The sequence below is a fragment of the Leuciscus leuciscus genome (genome assembly GCF_965113295.1).
Source record: "Leuciscus leuciscus genome assembly, chromosome: 12".
Classification (NCBI taxonomy): Eukaryota; Metazoa; Chordata; class Actinopteri; order Cypriniformes; family Leuciscidae; genus Leuciscus; species Leuciscus leuciscus.
The window spans coordinates 35,684,040-35,703,117 of NC_138736.1; the positions used below are offsets into that span (position 1 = coordinate 35,684,040).

The window sequence follows — 19,078 nt, forward strand, 5'->3', positions numbered from 1 at the left end:
TCCCTTTCTAAATTCCTATGTCATGATTTAGCCATCTGAGAAGAAAAAGGCAACTAGATATATAATGTTTAACCACTACAGAGACATCGAAGCCAGCCACCGAGGTAAGGCTGTTCTGGGTAGGGTTGATCAGTGCTGAGCGCCCGGTGATCACCTGGATCTCATTTTTCAAATGTAGGCGCTCTCTTTATAAATAAACCCCATATTTAAGATTTAAACAAACAAATTCTCGCCTGAAAAACTCTTAAAACTACATTTCGTGACATAATAACAGTATTCATTCATTTTTATATAACGCGGGTTTTCTCAGCTATTGACGGCGCATGCTCAAGTCCGCACAATCTCTGTACCACAATGGTATTCAGCCTCTCCCCCTACTGGCCGCATCAGGAACAACAGGGGCGTAAAACTGCATCTCCAGTTACAGGACAAATGTAAATGTGTGAATACAAGAGGAGGAGCTCTCTGACATCACTGTAGTTCAGAGAGAGATTCAGAGAAAGTGAAACTAACTTGATCAACAACAATATGGACTCCTGAAACTATCAACCTCTTTAAACAACAGAATATTTATTGATCCGTTCAAAGCGTCTTGACACATCTGATCCTCACAAGGTAATTAGAAATATAAGAGAGATTGTGCTGAACAGGGTTTCTAATGGAAGTGATCTGATTTAGTTGGGTTTGTCAAACTACAATAAGTTGAACAGAACCAGGGTTAAGCATGTCAAATACTCAACTAGGCCAACTTTAAGGAGATGATACACTGAGTAACGGGCAATGTTGCCGTGCAACCAGGTGAGACACAGGGCCCACGACCGATCTAAATTATCCAGATATAAATTTGTTGATCATTCTCAATGGGAAAGTATGCAGGTATTTTGGTGCAAATCAACTGACCGCATGTGACAGCGGAATTTGTAGTTGTAGAGAATAGCCATATGTAACTGTTAGGTAGGCTATCAGTAAATTTGAAGTCACAGAGAGAAATGTTTTAAGAGTTGCAAACTTGTAGATTTTTTCTCTCTCCCACAAACACAACACAACAGTTAGGCTACACCTCAAATTCTTCTTTGCGGGTGCACAAATCCTATTCTACAAATCACAAATTAAGAAACTCGTAGCATACGCTCGAATTTTTGCTACAGTTGCTGCAGTGCATATGGTGCAAAACGCATTAAAAAAATGTGAAGTTACGGACAAATTTTGCTCATCCGCAAATCAGTATGTGAATTCATTCAGAGTTGTAGAATATTTTCTCACAAATGTCTTTTTTTTCTTGAATATTTGTCTAGCTAGCACAAACATACGGAAGCGTATTGCATTCACTTGAGAAAAAAAAATCTACTCTGTTTTTCTGAATTAATGAGTTAATTATCTCAGAATTACGAGATAATTTTTCATGAAAAAAAAGTTTTTGCTCTGTTTTTCTGAATTAACGAGTTAATTATCTCAGAATTACGAGATAATTTTTCATGAATAAAACGTTTTTGCTCTGTTTTTCTGAATTAATGACTTAATTATCTCAAAATTATGAGATAATTTTTTCTTTAAATAAAAATATTTGCTGTTTTCCTGAATTAATGACTTAATTATCTCAGAATTATGAGATAATTTTTCATTTAAAAAAAATTGCTCTGTTTTTCTGAATTAATGACTTAATTATCTCAGAATTCTGAGATAATTAAGTCATTAATTCAGAAAAACAGAGCAAAAACTTTTATTCATGAAAAATTATCTCGTAATTCTGAGATAATTAACTCGTTAATTCAGAAAAACAGAATAAAAATAAAAAAATTATGAAAAATTATCTAGTAATTCTGAGATAATTAACTCGTTAATTCAGAAAAACAGAGTAGATTTTTTTTTCTCAAGTGAATGCAATACGCTTCCGTACAAACACCTACATAACGAGTAATCCCAGAATGCAGTCTGGACGATTGGGGCGTGTGTCGCCCCGCTTCCGCCCACACTCATATTATTGGTTTATAATACAGCAATCGGTGTAGGCGTAGACAATTGAGGCATGAGCATGCGCATTCCTTTATTTACGAGTTTTTATTTTATTTTATTAATGTTTATTACAAACTCTCGTGGAGACAACAGCAAAAAAAAACAGGCAAGGCATCAACAAAATGCAGATTTGACAAAAAAATAAATAAAAAAAAATAAATAAATAAGGCATTGTTCTCAAATAAATAATGTGTTACAGGATCAAAAAATTTCAGCAGCATAACAAATGTCTTCTACAGTTTGTTTAGAATTTTTTACAAGGTTCAAGGAGGATAATAACATACGAAATTCGTTTTTAAAACAGTTTACATTTGGCAATTGTTTTTTCCATTTATTTTTGTGAATGTGGTATTTGCCCATAATGATGATAAGGTTAATCAAAAGTGAAATGTCCCTCGTCATTTTAGAATTATAAATAAGAATATCTTCGATTGTAAATTGTTCAAGTTCACTAATTTTAATATTTAACCAACTATGGACATCTTGCCAGAACTTCCTACTAACTGAGCAAAGGAAGAATAAATGTTCTGTTCGTTCTGGGTTTTCATGACAAAAGTCGCAAGGGTCAACTTCAAAACCAAATCTACCCCTCAGTGTCTCCGCAGATGGATAGTAGTTGTTAAGAATTTTAAATTGCATTTCTTTTACTTTGGGTGCAATTGGTAATTTTATAAATTTCCAATGTTTTTGTAATTGTTGGATTATCTAATATTTTAAGTTTTATCTTCCTATCATAATCATGATATATATATATCCTTTGAAAGCTTTATTTAAATATTTGTTGTCACATTTTTTGTCCGTAATGTTTAATTCTCCTATCATTAAGTTTGGAAGTTTGATTTGGACATTAGAAAAACTAATTGTGTTTTTTATCAGCTGTATCAAAATCACTGGGATAGATTTACAGTTTTTCCTATATTCTTTAAGAGAACATTGAATATTATTAAATTAGTTTTTGAAATCTTGTAACTGTAAGATTTCACCGTTTATATCTAAAATGTAATGTACAAAGATAATGCCTTGGTCAAACCAAAGCTGGTTGAACAAAGACTTTTTGTTTGATACAATTATTCTATTATTCCACAAGGTGGCACAATGAGGGGTAAAGTTATGGGTGAATACTATCTTCCAATGATGCAAAACCTGTTTATGAAACTCAGATAATTTAAAAGGTATTTTAGAAATTTCAAAGTCACATTTCAAAAGAAATTTTAACCCGCCAAACTTCTTGAAAATACTTTTTGGAATATGAAACCATATTGAATCCGACTTCAATAGAAACTCTTTCAACCACTTTATTTTAAATGTTCCTAACATTGCCTCAAAATCCACTGTTTTGATACCTCCCCTATTATACTCTTTAACCAACTGAGATTGTTTAACATAGTAGGTCTTATTTCTCCAGATAAATTTATATATAATGGAGTTAATTTTCCTCATGTTTTTTGGAGCAATGTAAAGAGATTGACATGGATAAACCAATTTGGATATACAGGTACCCTCAGCCTTGGACAATAAGTTACGCCCAAAAATGGAAAGATCTCTACTAAGCCAGTGGTTTAAGGATACTTGTATTTGAGCAATTTTTTCATTCATATTAATTTCCTCTCTTTGTTTTTCATCTTTAACCATCTTAACTCCAAGATATTTATCTTCTTTTTTAACAGGGATTGACATTATTTCTGTATCTATACAGTCAAATAACGCAAGTAGCTCACACTTTTTCATATTTAAACGAAGACCTGAAGCTTTGGAAAAAATTTAGATTATTTGCAATGCATTGCTAACCATAGATTTATCCCTAAGGAAGAAGACCGTGTCGTCTGCAAACTGACTAAGGCGAAATTCGTAATCAAAAAAATGTATACCCTGAAAATTTGGATGATTTAATATCAGATATGCTGTAGCTGTGTACATAAAATGAACAACTTGGGACTAATTGGACATCCTTGTCTTATTCCGCAAGTTATATTTACTCTAGGTGTTAGTCCTGGGTTTAAGGAGACATAACTGTAAATATCAGTATAGAACATTTTGATCACTGAACAAAAATTTTTGTAGAATCCAAAATTTTCTAAAGTAGAAAATAAAAAATCGTGTTCTATAGAATCGAAAGCTTTGAAATAGTCTATAAATAAAATCAGGCTTTCCGATTCCAGAATAGACCGATAGTCCAGCATGTCCAATATTAATCTCACATTATTATGTATACTTCTACCTTTTATAAACGCAGACTGAGTTTCATCTACTATTTTATCAATTACTGTTTTCAATATCTCTGCATATATTAACGCTAATAACTTATAATCATTGCAGAGCAACATAATAGGTCTCCAATTGTCTAAATTTGTTATATCTTTTTTTGATTTGGGGAGTAGGGTTATTATACCAGTTTTCATTGTTGGAGTAAGACATCCTTCTTGTATACATTCGATAAATGCATTCAATAACAATTCTTTGATATCTTCCCAAAAAAACGTACAAAATTCCGAGGTCAATTCCAGGTGACTTCCCATTTTTCATTTTTTTCAGGGCATTTTCTATTTCTTGTAGATTTATTTTGCCTTCTAACCTTTTTTTGTTGTTCTCCCCAATCCTTTTAATATTGCTCTTAATTAGAGTAAAAAAGGATTCACAGTCCTCTTTGTGGAAATTTGAGCTATACAAGTCAGAGTAAAAGAGTTGAACTTCCTCCTGTATTTAGGGTCTTCTATGACTGTGTCATTTTTTGTTAATTTGCAGATTCTTTTTTTAGACTGCCTAAACTTTTCTAAGCCATAGAAATATGTTGTGTTCTTCTCACCTTCTTCGATCCATCGATATGGAAGTAAAATAATGTCAAATGTTTTTGAAATAAAAAGCCTGTTGAATTGCACTATTTGAAAAAAAATAGGCATTTCATTAACCATGCTTGCATTTTAATGCATTGTATTTTTAGGGCTTGCATTTTTATGGGCTGAAATTCAACATGGTTGAATATTTAAGCTGTGAATATTTCAATTAAAAACATTTCAAACACCTTTTCATTATTAAAAATTCAATAATCCATATTCACCTTTCATATTTCACTTCCAAAATATTCAAACTGTTTAAAAATACAACCAATAATATTCAATAGGCAATTTTCGGTCCATTTTATTTCGCTTTGCAAATTCGCTTCCACAAATTCAGTGGTTCAAATTCGACAGTAAATTCAACATAGACCATCCAGGAACTGCAGGAAAAGCAGTAGATTGCCGAGCATACTCTCCATCTGCTGTTAGTCTACCTCAACAGCAGGGGGTGCAAAAGCGCGTGTTGTTGACGAAGACCAGCAAAATTAGAGCAAGTCATTCATTCATAAAACTCACAGCAATGTAGGTGTATTTGTGATTATTATGACGGTTGTTTTATGTTAAATTCAGTGCCTTCACGGTTACTTTTCCTGTGTTGCCTACATGCATCTTTCTCTACTGTGAACGAGATTATGTTATTCCCCGATGCGGATATACAGATCCAATGTTACATTTTTGAGGTTGACATATATTTCTCTTGGTTGTTTAGTTGCCTTAACTTTATATTGTGGCGATGTGCTGCATGCAGGGTTTCCCTCAATACTTCAGGATTCCCCTGCTGGACATATACAACCCCATCGTCCAAATTAAACATTTCCCCATCGTAAGTACACATTGATGGCCTAAGACACAAAACGAGTGGTTTCGTGTGAGAAAACGAACAATATTTATATCGTTTTTACCTCTTGTACACAGCCACGTCCAAGTGATCTGAGAGCGCGGGCGGGTATAGATATATACAATAGAAGTCGCCTTGGCTACTGCAGTTCATTGGAATGAAACCGTAGCCAAGGCGACATCTAGTGTATATATCAATACCCGCCCGCGCTCTCAGATCACTTGGACGTGGCTGTGTACAAGAGGTAACAACAATATAAATACTGTTCGTTTTCTCACACAAACCGCTCGTTTCGTGTCTTAGGCCATCAATGTGTACTTACGATGGGGAATTGTTTAATTTGGACGATGGGGAATTGTTTTAATTTGGACTCTGTGCATGCTCTTTGAGACAGTGACCATCGACCTGCATTATATGACTGACAGACAAGAACGGTTTGACCTAAAAATATCAAAATTGAAACTACTGCGGAAAAAAAGACACCTACATCTTGGATGCCCTTGAGGTAAGCTGAAACATACCAAAATTTAATTTCAAAGTGAACTATCCCTTTAATGGACTACAGTGATGTAAAAGACCAAACTCGCAGGCAAGCAGATGGACTCAGAATAACGCGCAAAGCTTAATGCTGAGCGTTTCCCAGTGATAGACTGGCATAAAGTTGGCTTGATGTTGGACATTCGCACATTTAGGGACCGTCTCTAAATTGTATACGACTTTGGTATACACGTTTCTAACTTCGATAGCATTTGAAGAGAGAGAGAGAGAGAGAGAGAGAGAGAGAGAGAGAGAGAGAGAGAGATAGAAGAGAAGAGAAGAGAAAGTGTTAGTATTAATTGATCAAGTGTTTTATGCCAGTATATCACGAAACGCTCAGCATGAAACTTTGCGCGTTAAGTTCATATTCTGAGTCCATCTTCTTGCCTGTAGCCTGTATAGTAGCCTACAGCCTATTGTTATTGAATGAAACATAAACACAGCTTTTGTGTCTTTATCATCTTTTCCGCATATACTGACACAGATAATCATTTTCATTTTATGAATGAATGTCTTCGTCAACAACACGCGTTTGCACCCCCTGCTGGTGAGGTTGACTAACAGCAGATGGAGAGTATGCTCGGCAATCTACTGCTTTTCCTGCAGTTCCTGGACGTCAATGTTGAATTTACTGTCGAATTTGAACCACTGAATTTGTGGAAGTGAATTTGCAAAGCGAAATAAAATGGACCAAAAATTGCCTGTTGAATATTATTGGTTGTATTTTTAAACAGTTTGAATATTTTGGAAGTGAAATATGAAAGGTGAATATGGATTATTGAATTTTTAATAATGAAAAGGTGTTTGAAATGTTTTTAATTGAAATATTCACAGCTTAAATATTCAACCATGTTGAATTTCAGCCCATAAAAATGCAAGCCCTAAAAATACAATGCATTAAAATGCAAGCATGGTTAATGCAATGGCTATTTTTTTTTCAAGTAGTGCAATTCAACAGGCTTTTTATTTCAAAAACATTTGACATTATTTTACTTCCATACATCTAGCCCTGGATCGTACAAAGGCTCCACTTGCTTTTTCTAAATAAATTTCATCCTGTTTTTGGAGGGAGTTCAACTCAGTTAGTTCTTCCTCCGAAGCATTAGTTTTACCACAGAGTATGTTAATCCTTTTCAGTATTTATTTCTGTTTTAGTTTACTTGTTCTTGACATGCTTTTTCCCGTTTCAATTGCCAACCTCTTTGTTTCAAATTTCAACCATTCCCACTTCCCTTTATTTGACATATCCATTCCTTTTACTTTTATACAGAGGGATTTTATTTGTTTGCAAAAAACATAATTTGATAAAAGTCTATTGTTTAGTTTCCATATATTACCCGAAGACCGTGGTTGTTTGGTTACTAACAAGGATAAGCTAAACAGTGGTCGGTGAGCGGAGATGTAATAATCTCACATTTCTGAACATTATTACTTATTGGATGTGAGATTAGCCAGTAATCTAGCCTTGACCGTTGGTTCCCGTTTGAAGCACTAATCCATGTATATTCCAAATTTGTAGGGTTATTCAACGCCAATAGTCAAAAGTATTAGTTTCAATACAAAAATTGTGTAGTACTTCGTTGTTTTCAGGTTGTTGGCCTCTAGGAGGTAGTCTATCCAACCAAGAATTTGGAGCAATGTTAAAATCACCTCCCATAACAACTTTATCTGTCATATGAACAGCTTTCCACTCTGTCACTGTTTCTCTAACATACTTCTGTTGTTCAGTTTGCTATTATATCCGTAAATTGAAAGCACAATAATTTTTTGGTCACATATTTCAATAGCTGCAATCAGCCAGTGGCCATCTTTATCTCCTTCATGACTAATTACTTTTCCTGTAAACCTGTTACAAAGTATCATTACACCTGCCGAATAATTGGTACCATGAGAATATAAAACATTATCCCCCCTCTGCTGTTTCCAAAATTGTTCATCTGCTGTACCCGAATGTGTTTCCTGTAAAAAATTTTAATTTGCCTTAAGTTCTTTACAAAATAAAAAAAAGTGCCTTGCGCTTTGTAAGATTTTTCAAACCTCTAACATTTAAAGAAGTAAACAAAACCGACATTGAACACTAAAAAACAAATAAAGATAGTGCCTAATGAAAACGCTCTTGAGTTAACAAAAGAGCAGGAATGAGCAATTCTGTCCAAAGTATATTAGGGCTCAACCAAACCTCCAAATGTTTCAGTCAAAACCTTGGGCTATTTAATCATATCAATGAGTCTTTTTTCCTAATCTATTCAACAGCCCATAATAACAGAAGAAACAACAACTTGGAAAACGTGTGATTAGTTTTTCAATCAAAGTTGTGGAATGTAGCCTACCATATATGCATCAAGGATAAACCTTTTTCCCATCGATGATCGCGTATCCTTCCTTCAAAAAAGCCTTCTTTCCGCGGCGCCTGGCTTCATCCACCCGTGGCCACAGCTTCTCCCTCGCCTCCCGATCTTCTTTGGAGAAGTCCTCTTTAAAGATGATCTTCTTCTCTTTGCACACTCTGGCCTCCCTCGACATCTTCCACACGCCGTCCTTCACCGTTCGCAAAACAAACTGCATAATGATGGGTCTTGGCATGTTGTTATTCATTGCACCTTTTATTCCAAAACGGTGAACGGTGTCAACATTTCGGCGGAGCTCGTCCACAGACATGCAAGTTTTTGTTTGCAGTTTGCGTGGAACTGATCATTTCACGCTCCTCTTTTCTCAGCAGGTTTAATGGATTATTTTTAAAAAAAGGTAAATACAGTTTCAGCGCGAATTTAAAATACAATGTTTATCATTTCGTAAAATTCATAATTTTTTATTAGTGTAACAGACTTTGTTGAATTCTGTTACGATGCACTAATTCTGTATGCAATGTATTTTTCCCTTCTGGGCTTGCCGTAGATAGGCATGTGTCATGCGCACTTGGTACTGGAGTGTCGCGGGTTCTCTTACGAGAGATTCTCTCGTACTTGCGTAAGTATCTTACGCTAGGGGAAAACCTCTTTTCCTCGAGATATTGAAGCCAAAAATTATCCTTAATTTTGCAATAATGTAAAACGCATTGCAGCAGCATGCAGACATGGGCGAGACAGCTCGCGCGTCCATTAGCTGCTCTGCGGCAACTGCACCAGCCCATCGATAGAGGCCCCTCATGACGTCAGAACCAATGAGGGTGCTTCGCGCCCATTACGTCATGTCCCGCCGAAAGCGGGTAGGGCTAGGGCTATAAATACGGCCCAGAGAGGCTGGTTTGGTCAGTTTTTCATCTCTTCAGCGAGCCTACGCATCGCTGGATCCTGAGAGGAAGCCGCGCCGTCTGATTCAAGCACTCAGCGGGATTAGTTCTGCATCTGAAGCTGCCGGTCGACAACTCGCCGCCTTCAGTCGCCGTTCCTGCTCACGCTTTCCGGCGTACATATTCTTTTCTCTGCTACTGTGTTTTGTGTATGTGTGTGTTCGCCGCCGCGACACACACTCTCATTGCACTAAAAGAGCCGGGCGTCTTTTTCAAGACGCCCCTTTCCTGAGGACGCGCAGCTCTCGCGCTCGCTGACGGCGACTACCCTCACTGCGAGCTAGTTACTGCCTATGGTGACTCTGCGGACTCACCTGGCATCCTTCTCCGAGACTGCTCCTGGAGTACGGTGTTGTACAACCCGCTCGCCTGCACCCAAACACTGTTTCTATGGTTCCCGTGCGTCACTGGCGAAAGGAGAAAAGAGTGTTTATGTCCCGCTGCGGCCGGGCCGAATTCTATTTCTCACACATTTCTCATTCCCCTCTGAAGTTCAGGCGACTGGAAATGTCAATACTGCAGTGAGCGAGCCTGTTGTAATGCACGCACGCCTGCAAACAAACGCCAGCATGTTGACGCTCTCTGATAATACTCGCGCTAACTAAATGCCTATGTGTCTTCCCCTGTGGCCCAGTAAATCACCAAGGAGGTATCAGATCCAGAATCCTTTACAGGCTGACGGAACGCCTCCTGGTCTGGGCTCAGCACAATCTGCGCTCGCTCAGGGCAGCGCATGTGCCCAGCCATCTGAATGTGGGACCAGACAGACTGTCCAGAAACTATCTTCCGGCAGGAGAATGGTCTTTACACCCACAGACAGTCAAACTGCTATGGAAGACATTTGGCAGAGCGAAAATAGACCTACAAGAGAACGCTCATTGTCAGGAATTTTTCTCCAAGAGCAGGGATGCGCTGGCTCACGTCTGGCCCCGCTGCCCGCTCTATGCGTTTCCCCCTGTCACGCTCCTACCCATTTTTGGAAAAACCAAGTCTGGTTTCCAGTCCTGATGCAGCTGACGAGTACCGCCCCGTGGCCGATACCGGTGAGGAGGGATCTCCTCTCGCAGGCAAACGGCTCGATCTGGCATTCCTTACCCGGAGCTTTGGTCCCTACATGTGTGGGCCATCAACGGGTACCCGTTAACCTCCCAGCGGGAGTGTTAAACACGATCACACAGGCTAGAGCTCCATCTATGAGGTGGCTCTATTCCTCAAAATGGTCTGTGTTCACTAGCTGGTGTACAGCGAGTGGCACTTCACCCTCACGCTGTGGGGTGCCGGAGGTTCTCTCCTTTTTACAAGAGCTTCTGGATAAGGGCAGAACCCCATCCACGCTCAAAGTTTATGTGGCGGCCATAGCAGCGTTCGCTGAACCACCGCTTGGCCAGTCATTAGGAAGGAACGATCTGGTCATTCGCTTCCTTAGAGGAGCTAAGAGGCTGAACCCTCCCAGACCTCCCTCAGTTCCCGTTTGGGACCTTTCCACGGTTCTGGAAGCCATGAAAGGTGCCCCATTCGAGCCAAAACAGTCAATAGACCTGAAACTCTTGTCTTTCAAAACAGTGTTTCTTCTGGCTCTCACTTCAGTGAAGCGCATAGGGGATTTGCAAGCGCTCTCAGTGAGCGCGACGTGTATGAAGTTTGGGCCTAATGACTCGGGAGTCATACTCAAACCAAAGCACGGATATGTTCCTAAATCCCTCAATACACCGTTTAGGGCACAGGTTATCTCCCTGTAGGCCCTGCCGGTATCTGAAGAGGAAGGGGACGCAGGCTTCCTTTGCCCGGGCGTTAAGAGCCTATGTGTCTCGCTCATCTGTTTTCAGCTCTTTGTTTTGTTCAGCGGACGTTCTAAGGGACTAGCTGCATCAAAACAGAGTCTATCCAGATGGATAGTTGATGCTATAGCACTAGCTTACACATCCAAGGGCCTGCAATGCCCGATAGGTGTCAAAGCGCACTCCACAAGAGGCATGGCCTCGTCGTGGGCTTGGTCCAGTGGGATTGCCTTGCAAGATATCTGTATGGCGGCAGCCCTAGCCCCGGTCCTCGCAGATGGAACAGCGTTGAGGATGACTCGAGAAAGCGGGGAGTGCGTTTCATGTGTCCTGGCGGAGTGGAGCGCCGCAATGGGCCGGGAAACGGACTTTAGCTGATGTTGTGGCCCAAACACCAGCTATGCTGCCTGTGGGCCCTGTAATGGACAATGTTGATAATGGTGACTCAATTTCAAAAAACATCAATGTGATTGTGGATGCTGGCCAGGAGCTGGTGTCGTATGTGAGAGGAATAATTGAAGGTGTGGAGGTTCAGATCTTAGTGGACTCTGGTTCCAGTGTATCTCTCATGAGTGCCGATTTCCGTATGTCAATTCCAACACTTCGTAATTGGCCATTGAAAAAGGACTATGTGTCATCCCGTGCTGTGAATGGACAAATGCTGGATACACTCGGCACGATCACAGTAACATTTCAGCTGGGAACTGAGTCGTGGCAGCATGTATTTCATGTGCTAAGAGAAACCACACAGACTGTGTTGCTGGGCTGGGACTTTTTGTTGAGGAATCATGCTTTACTGGACCTCGGCGGTGCTAAGCTACAACTGTGGGACATCTCAGTTCCTCTCCTTACCAGCAAAGATTTTGTTCCACTGTGCTGCAATGTGTCACTGGCCACCGCTATGAACTTGCCACCCCTCAGTGAGTCAGTTGTGGCAGTTAAAGTGTGTACACCCAACGCAGCCCATTTGGCGAGTGACTTTGTTGGCTATCTGGAACCCAATTTGGCGGAGTCTTCCGGTCTCGTGGTTGCTCACACAGTTGCCATGGTTCACAACGGACTGACAAAAGCTTGGGTTTTGAATCCTACTGGACAGGACATTTTATTGAAACAAGGTATGCACCTGGGTGAGTTTTACACAGTTGATGACTCAGATGTTCAGCTGTTTCATGCTCCAGTTGACGTAGCTGCAGCGACCTTTTCCAGGTTCACGTCTCCTGTGTCGTTGGATAAGTCACCTATTTCTGAATCTGAGAGAGCTGCACTTTCAGCATTGCTGTTGGAATACAATGACATCTTCAGCTCCTCCAAATGAAATTCCAGTAGATGTACACTGGTAAAACATCACATCAGAACTGGGGAGCAGACTCCTATCAAACAGCGTGCATATCGTGCTTTCCCTGAAAAACGTGCTGAGATAGAGAAACAAGTGGCTGGCCTATTAGAGGATGGAGTCATTGAGGAGAGCTGTAGTCTCTGGGCGTCACCAGTTGTTTTGGTGAAAAAGAAGTGTGGCACATGGCGTTTTTATGTAGACTACAGGTGATTAAACAGTGTAACTATTAAAGACTCTCATCCTCTACCCCGTGTGGATGACACACTGGACGCGTTATCAGGCGCAGTGTGGTTCACCACGCTAGATGTTTTCCAACGGTTACTGGCAGGTGGAAGTTGCTGAAGAGGACCGAGAAAAGACGGCCTTTACAACAGGACAGGGCCTCTATCAGTGGTGGTCCATGCCGATGGGCCTATCCAACGCCCCCGCCACATTTCAACGCTTAATGGAGCTTGTCCTCAGATACCCCTTTTCCACCAAAAAAGAACTGGTTCGGAACTGGTGCTGGTTCAAAGTTGGTTCAACTTGCGAACCTTCTCAGAACCTGTTTGTTTTTCCACTGACTAGAGAGCCCAGCGAACGACATTGTTACGTCACTGTGTACGTTGCCATAGGCTACGTCTTAGCTTTCCTAGAAACACTTGCACCAACTTCAAGCATAACAATTACAATGGCGGACTACATCGTCTTTCTCCAAATGTTTCTCCTGGCTTTGCGATCCTATATTGGGGTCAGAAGAAGACGTTTAGAACACATTTGTGCTGCTCGTCTGGATTTCGACAATAACCCCGCCCCCAGCCCCCAACGTAAGCATGACGTGATAAAAGAACGGTTCTAGTCCAGCAAAGAGTTGGTGCCGCTTTGGAACCAATTTTCCTGGCCGAGAACCGGTTCTTTGGCTGTCGAAACACAAAGAACTGGTTCTCGAGTAGGCACCGGCTCCGAACCGGCACCAGCACTGCCTTGGTGGAAAAGGGGTAAGAGGGCTCCCGTGGCACATCTGCATGGTATATCTCGATGTCATTTTAATTTATAACAAAACATTTGAAGAACACCTGTCTAGCATGAGAGAGGTGTTTTCAAGAATCCAATCTGCTGGTTTGAGACTAAATCCAGGCAAATGTCACCTTGCCAGAGATCACGTGGTCTTTCTTGGCCATGTCGTTTCTCGAACCGGTCTTCAACCTGATCCAAAGAACACAGAGAAAGTTTTGCACTGGCCAATTCCCCGTTCTCCTTCTGAGGTGAGAGCCTTTGTGGGACTGTGTTCCTATTACAGACGATTTGTCAAGGATTTTTCTAAACTCGCTGCTCCACTAAACCATCTCGTCGGGAAAAATTTGCCCTTTGTGTGGAATGCTGAGTGCGACAAATCATTTAACCTTTTGAAAAGTGTGTTGTCATCCGTTCCTGTAGTGGTATTGCCTGACTTCAGTGTGCCTTTTAAAATCTACACTGATGCATCCAACCTGGCCGTCGGTGCAGTTCTTGCCCAGGACAGAGATGGACTTGAACATGTGGTCGCATACGCCAGCCGGGCATTGAATTCCACACAAAGGCGTTGGTCCACCTTTGATCGTGAGTTGTGGGCTATTGTGTGGGCAGTAAGGGAATTCAAGCATTACATTGGACTTTCCTCATTTACCATTATCACAGACCATCGACCACTCTTGGCACTTCGGCGTATGTCCATTGATGATGATCCAACAGGAAGAAGAGGGAGGTGGATTCTGGAGCTTGATCCATTGAATTGGGTCATTGTACACAAAGATGGAAAAAAATATAAGAATGCGGACGCGCTTTCTCGCCGCCCTGAGACACCTGGCCCTAACGAGGCAGAGTCCAGTGTTAAAGAGGTACTGGAAGTGAATGTGGTGAGTTCTAATCAAGCAGATGACATTCCATGTTCCTCTGAAGTCACTGATTCGGCAGGAGATGCGACTGCTGTCAACTCACATGACAAATTCAGACTGCATGTCCTCCAAGAATGTTTTGTCACACAGCTTATCAGACATTAGGGCAATGCAGCATGCTGACCCTGATATTAAGACTGTGTTGAGCTGGGTGATGCAATCCCAGAGACCATCCAGGAGAAAATTTCAAGAAGCTTCTCAGTGCTTACGGAAGCTTTGGACTGAATTCAACCGTCTTTCTATAATTGATGGACTGTTATACCGCTCAGTTTTCTGTCCCCTCACAAATGGCCCTGTAGTCCAAATGGTTGTACCCTCTGCTCTAATATCAGATATTCTTTTGCAGCTGCATGGGGCCCCAGCTTCTGCCCATTTCTCTTCGGAGTGTGTGTGGGAACGGGCGAGACAATTTTGTTACTGGCCTTCTATGTACAGGGACATCAAAGCATGGTGTGAGCAGTGCAAGGCGTGTCAGACACGGCGCGGTCCGGTTCCAGCCCTCTGTGCACCACTGGGGGGGTCCCAGTCAGTACGGCCATTTGAAAGAGTGGCTATGGACATCTTAGAGCTGCCTGTGACTTCAAAAGGAAACCGGTATGTGCTGGTTGTCGAGGACTACTTCACCAAATTTGTCAACCTGTATGCTTTGCTTAATCAGTCAGCACAGACAGTAGCACGTTGTCTGTTTGAGGACTATGTTCTGATTCAAGGCGTTTCCTGAGACTTTGCATTCGGACCAGGGTCGTCAGTTTGAGGCGGAGGTGGTTCAGAATCTCTGTCATCTGCTGAGCATTAAAAAGACTCAAGTCAAGTCAAGTTATCTTCATTTATATAGCGCTTTTAACAATGTAGATTGTTTCAAAGCAGCTTTACAGAGATAAACGTATAATTTATGGTAACAGAGATTGTTTTGGCTTTATATCGGTTCTTTATTAAAGTTATTTTCCAGCTAAGGTTAGTTATGATTGATTCGCTTCCGTCGCAACAATCATTTGTTATTAAATTAGGGGCCGCTAAGACGACACAATTCTCTCTACATAGACTTTAAACGCGAACCTGTGAGAAACGCTGATGGCGTTCACATGCGCATTTAGAATTGGTTCTATAGTTATGTGCGTTTGAATATATGTACGCAGGTTTGTAATTCCCTACAAACCAAGCCTAAACAAAGTACTGGTGTTTCCTTATAATTTTTGATACAGAATTTTTTTTTTTTATCAATTCGGGGTAGATACGCGAATTGAGTTTCCCGAGTGGACTCGCACCACTCCCTACCATCCGCAGTCGGATGGTATGGTTGAACGATTTAATCGGACCCTGATTGATCAACTGGCTAAGACTCTTTTGACCTATGGAGGGGAATGGAACGATTATGTGAAACATGTGGCTTTCGCTTACAACACAACGACTCACTCCAGCACTCGTTTCACACCTTACTTCTTGACCCATGGTCGGGAAGCACGGGTCCCTGCTGATGTACTGTTACCCACCCGTGCTCTTGTTCCTCAGATGTCAGCATCACATGCTGAGTTTGTTTCCAAATTGCTGACAGAACTGAACTCTGCCTTTAGCAGTGCACGGATGCACAGTGAGGCAGCTCACGACCGTCAAAAACTGTACCATGATGTTGGATTGCGTCACCAGCCCTATGATGTTGGTGCCATGGTGTGGGTCCACAATCCGGTGGAGAGCCGCATGAAACTGGCACCCCATTTGAAGGGACCGTATAAAATAGTGCAAGTCATGGATTCATGTGGGGGAACAGGGACTGACTTACCGGATTGTAGATCCTTTTGACTCGAGTGAGAGGGCGCAGGTCGTGCATTACAATAGGGTGCGGCCTTACACATTGCCTGTTTCTCTTGTGTCACAGAACCAGACATTGTCCAATGTTCCGGACTCACAGCCTGAGTCTCTTTCCATAGTGTCAGGAGTTTCTGGTGGAGAGGAGTGTGTTTCTCCCCAGAAAGATCTGAGTGCTTTGTCTGACTCACCATGTTCAGTTAAGGGGTCTGAGCAAAACATGAGTAGGACTGGGAGAGTTCATAGGCCTCCGGGCCATTTGAAGGATTTTGTTTTGTATTAAAGTAACTGTATACCTACAGTATGTGTATGGGAGAGTGCAAGTTTGAATTTGTTCTATTGTTGAGCCTGTAGTAACAGAAAAAGTGTGTTCTATTAATAGGCTTGTTGCAGTAATGTGCTATGTACTCTGTTTTGTGTTTCATTGTACACAGCTGTTTATTGTTTATGACGGTTGATGTTATTATTCTGAAACATAAACGAGGATGTTTATTTTGTGAGGGGGGGGGACGTATGTAACAGACTAAATGGAATTCTGTTACGATGCACTAATTCTGGATGTACTGGCGCTTGTTGTATATGTGTGTATGCAATGTATTTTTCCCTTCGGGGCTTGCCGTAGATAGGCATGTGTCATGCGCACTTGGTACGGGAGTGTCGCGGGCTTTTGGAGTTGGTGATCTGAGGTGTTGGATAATAAAGTGGAGAAGAGTGAGTTCAAACTGCTATAGTTTATGGTTTTCTTATTTCTAAGTGTTAGGCGAACCCTGTTTGAACGCTCGGTCACATTAGTTTGCACATTTTGTGCCTTACTTGTGTTTGTGCTAGAAGAATATCCAAGAAAAAAGACATTTGTGAGAAAATATTCTACAACTCTCATTGGATGAATTCACCTACTGATTTGCGGATGAGCTAAATTTGTCCGTGAGTGACTTTTTTTTTTATGTGAGTGTGTGAATGCGTTTTGCACCATATTCACTTCAGCAACTGTAGCAAAATACGAGCGTATACAAGTTTCTTAATTTGTGATTTGTAGAATAGGATTTGTATGGTGGACCAGTAGTGCACAACACGACGAAATTTAAAAAGCCAACATAAGTTCACAACACAATGAAATTAAGCCACAACACAATGAAATTAAGCCACAACACAAAGGAATATGTACAGCACAACGAAATGAATCCACAACACAACGAAATTAAGCCACAACACAACGGAATATGTACAACACAACGAAATGAATCCACAACACAACGAAATTAATCCACAACACAACGGAAATGAGCCACAACACAAGGAAAATAAGCCACAACACCATGGAAATAAGCCACAACACAACTAAATAAAGCCGCAACACAACAGAAATGTTTCCAACCACTAGAGGGCTCTCAGAGCGCGATAAAGTTAGTTTTCCATGCCTCTGTTCTACAGAGTCAGCAGTCTAAAAATATATCAACACCACGATTAGTTTATGTAGCTAACCATTATATGTTGACATAAAATATTACTTCAAAATCACCTACATGAATTATTGCTGCATATTTATACTCTAGAATGCTTTGACCCGCTTCCACAGCGCATCTCACGTCTGGCAATTCCAAGTGGTTAAAACGTATAATTTGTTATAGTATATTTTGATTAATAAAAATAAAAACCATTTGGTGAATTGCAGAATAACAGGAAGGTATTGGCACAATTTCACCTCTGGTCACTAGGAACCTACCACTAGCTTTGGAAAGTAAAAAAAAACAAAAAACCTTTAGATGAATTACAGTAGGACTAATGTTTTTATAAAAAATTGCGATTTAGTTTTACCAATATTGAGATTGCAATTTAATATGCGATTATTTTTTAAGCTCTTTATCTTTTCTATTATTCAACAAAAACAAGCAATAAATCATTGTAAAATAGGGAAGGGAATCTTTAGGCACCTCATGAGCCGATCAAATTTTTCTCTTTAATTGATCTTAATAAAACTTAAAATATTTAATTACATAATTATAAGTAGGCCTACTTATAATAATTACACATAAAAAAACTAAATTAATACAATTACATGTTAATAATTTTAACAAATACAGCTTCAAAACAAATAACAAAGAGGGGAAAAAAAATGTTACAAGCAATAAACAGAGTGCTTTCAGTATTTAAGAGTAGGCTGTCTGAACGTTTTCATCTCTTTTGAAATCATAAAATGTGGTTTGTCCTGTCTGTTTAATAACTTAAGACATAACTGACTGTCACATTAATTTCGCATCATAAAAGCTTTTTGAGATGCAAGTACATTTAACCACGTAGACGGAGTCGCTCACAGCCGCATGCTCAAGCACTCTTCGCAAAGCGCGCGTGAGTATTTGAAATTGAAAGCAGCTTCTGTCGGTGATTTTCATATTTTTATTGTATAGGCCAGCTGTATTCCAAGACATATGATGCCTTCGTAGAACATTTGTAAGTAAAATACCGGCGGGCGAGACCGCGCACTACAAAAGTAACAACAAGTAACGTATCTCATATCTTGTGCAATGAAGCCCGCGAATGTCCTTGTAATTCACTTCAACTTTTCCGAACTTTATTAAAGATTATTTCTCGTAAGGTTAGAGTGGTGTCGTGTGTGTGTGAGAGAGACACAGAGGAATTAGAAGCAAGCATCACGTATCACGTAGTGCGGGAGACCGGGTATGATTGTAACACTTTTTGCTTCAGTAACTATAACTCACCGAATTTTGTAGCTAGAGTT

General features: G+C 40.5%; 1 protein-coding gene across 4 annotated transcripts in view; it reads left to right on the forward strand.

Moving 5' to 3' along the window:
- LOC309511137 (E3 ubiquitin-protein ligase TRIM39-like) overlaps positions 1-19,078 on the forward strand; it is an 86,787-nt gene that overhangs the window by 29,380 nt on the left and 38,329 nt on the right. Inside the window, exon 1 of one of the 4 annotated variants that reach the window (XM_082186225.1) lies at positions 509-615. The exons of 2 other annotated variants lie outside the window; for them this stretch is intronic. The gene's annotated coding sequence lies outside the window, so the exon portion shown is untranslated. Of the gene's footprint in view, positions 1-508; positions 616-19,078 lie in introns of those variants that run through there. One more of the 4 variants, XM_082186224.1, reaches the window with a different exon arrangement.